We start from the raw sequence: 3,062 nt of genomic DNA on the forward strand, positions 1-3,062 counted from the left end.
CCAGAGGCTATAGTTATTGAGATGGCAGAAAATAGAACATTAAGGGAATTCTCAGTTCCCACAGTTGAAGGCAGTGGGTCGAGCATAACTAGACCAGCGGTACAAGCCAACAACTTCGAGATAAAGCCGGCAATCATCCAGATGATTCAGCAGTCAGTACAGTTTAAGGGAGATTTGAAGGAAGATCCAAATCTGCACATTGCTAATTTTTTGGAGATTTGCAATACTTTCAAGTCAAACGGAGTGTCAGATGACGCCATCAGATTGAGACTGTTCCCTTTTTCATTAAGGTATAAAGCTAAGGGATGGTTAATGGCACTACCATTAGGAACGATCACAACATGGAATGATTTAGCATAGAAGTTCCTGACCAAATTCTTTCCTCCAGCAAAATCAGTGAAATTGAGAAATGATATCACATCTTTTCTATAGGAAGAGTCTAAATCATTATATGAGGCTTGGGAAAGATACAAGGAATTACTAAGGAGATGTCCACACCATGGGTTGCCAGTTTGGATGCAAGTCCAAACTTTTTATAACGGATTGATGGTTAATGTGCAAACTATGGTAGATGCAGCATCGGGAGGAGCACTACAAAATAAGACACCGAAAGAAGCTCATGAGTTGCCTGAAGTTTTAGGAAGTAACAACTATCAAAGGCCTAATGAAAAGGTGCAACCAAAGAAATCTATTGGTCTTCATCAAGTTGATGCATACACGGCCATTTCAGCCCAACTCATAGCACTTTAGAAGCAGTTGGGAAGTATGCAGGTAAACTCTATTCAAGCACCTCAACTAACTTGTGATTTTTGTGCAGGTAGTCATGTAACAGGCACTACTACTCAAATTCTCATAATAAAATACATATAAAATAATATAAAGAAATTGGGCCCAAAATTTTCTTTTTATTAAATATATATATATATATATATATTCTTTACAAACATATACATTTTTACACAAACTTATAATGTATACAAAAGATACTAAACATGGTGGACAGTGTAACCGCTTCCTCTCGCGTGTCGACGTCCATCCGACTGTGTCCTCACCTGGATCCTACAAAACATAGGAAAAAAACGGGGTGAGCACTAAAACAATGCTCAGTAAGTAAATCCTCTACTCATCTATCCCCGTAACTCTCTCTCTGATTCTTTCCTTACAACTTCTCATTCAATTTCTCTTTGGGTACTTCTCTCACTCTTTCTCTTTCTCTTAGAACTCTTTTCTAATAACTCTTTCATAAGTCACGGCCCCATCTTACCGGGGGCACGGCCGGGACTCGCTCCCACTCTACGTGACCTCTACTCATTCTAGCCAATCGGACTCGGTTATGCATGGATTCGGAACCCTTGGCCATATGAGTATATAATCTCTCTCTCGGGCACTCGGGTATAGCCCTCATCCGCATGCACTCTCACGGGCTACACCACTTCTCTATCTCATACTCAATGCGGCGTACATGCGGGAATACTCTACCCATTACTCACGGGTTCCCCATCACACAACCTACTCTATTCTCTTTCTCTTAACTCTTAAAGTAGCTTATACTCAAATTCTCTACTATGTCTCAAGCTACTTCTTAAGTGTATAAACAAAGGTGTAGAGCTAGCTCATGCTCCCTAATGCACTAATGAAATGCCAACTACAAGATTTCCTCAAAACCGTCATTCTGTCACAGTCACACTAGAATGGTGATAACCTGCGTTATACACCTCGGATTGCTACGGTTTTGGTCTCGTTTTAAAGCTTAGAAACAGGGATATAACTTTTATTTTTGTTCTCAGCCCAGTTCAATCCGAAGATACCCAAAAATTACTTAGAAATCATGAGAGTGTAGGGCAGACTTCACCTAGGCATTTCATCAAACATAATGCATGCATACTTTAATTCTAATTTTGATACCTCTTTACTTCTTTCTTTAATCATCCATTAATGGAGCAAAAATACTCCACAATAAATCTAACATGGCCAAGAAAAACACTTCAATATTCTACTTAAATTCTCCTAATGTAACCAAACTTCACTTGGTTACCACAACTTCATTTCTACTTCTCATGTTCAAATCTTCTCATCAAAAGCCATCAACTCATCAATAATATCATTCTCAACAATCAATCTCAAGCTCATAACATAAGCATACATATGCATCATTTGATTGCTTGAACCCTAACTTGGGTTGGATTTACTTACCTTGTCAAAAGATGACTTCTTTAGCCCTTTTCCTTTCCTTGTTGTCTTGTCTCCTCTCTACACCTCAAAACCACAATAAGAACACAACAACCAAATAAGACTTCACTAATTATAAGAAAACTCACTCTCTAAAGCATGAATCCTTACCTATGATGCTTTAGATGAAATCGCTACTCAAAACCCCTCTTAATTCCCTTAGAAATCTTGGAAGATTGGATGGAGAAATTGAGAGAACTTAGGCAAATGGAAAAGGCGTGAATGGATGACTAAGGGTTTCTCTACACTTAACCCTTTTTAGCTCATATTATAAGCATCCTTTCCCATTTTGCCCTTGCCCTTCCTTAAAATTCAATCTATATCCTTTGATTCTTTTCAAATACACCCCCATCCAAACACAATCTCTACTAAATTTCCTTTCATTTTACTCCCCACTTTTCCTACTAATTAGGGGTAGAATGGTCATTGTGCCCCAAAAAAGAATTCTCTAGAAAACTAAGAAACTTTGTATTAGGCTCGTCGCCGCGGCGAAGAACTTTCCTCGCCCCGGCGAAACAGGGCAAATCTACACGGGGTGCAGCTCCTCCCTCGCCGTGGTGAAGCTTCTTCTTCGCCCCGGCGAAGATTGGATTTCAAAATTTCACCAAAATTCAACCAATTCAAGGCACCATTCAACCAACTCACATACAAACTCAATTGAAATTGAAACAGTAAACTTTTAACTAATACAGCAAATCTTAAGTACGTACCTCTGGGATATTACAATTCTCCCCCCCTTAAAAGAATTTCGTCCTCGAAATTCACACAAAACTCTGGGTACCTATTCTTCATGTCTTGTTCCGTCTCCCATGTGGCTTCTTCTACTTTGTGAT

At 39.2% G+C, this 3,062-nt stretch overlaps 1 non-coding gene across 1 annotated transcript; it reads right to left on the minus strand.

Moving 5' to 3' along the window:
• Positions 1-399: 399 nt before the first annotated feature.
• Positions 400-506, minus strand: LOC116115970. Its single transcript, XR_004125754.1, has one exon. It is a non-coding gene; the product is annotated as a small nucleolar RNA R71 (small nucleolar RNA).
• Between the last annotated feature and the right edge of the window lie 2,556 nt (positions 507-3,062).

Source organism: Pistacia vera, unplaced genomic scaffold (genome assembly GCF_008641045.1).
Source record: "Pistacia vera cultivar Batoury unplaced genomic scaffold, PisVer_v2 Contig757, whole genome shotgun sequence".
NCBI classification, from domain to species: domain Eukaryota; kingdom Viridiplantae; phylum Streptophyta; class Magnoliopsida; order Sapindales; family Anacardiaceae; genus Pistacia; species Pistacia vera.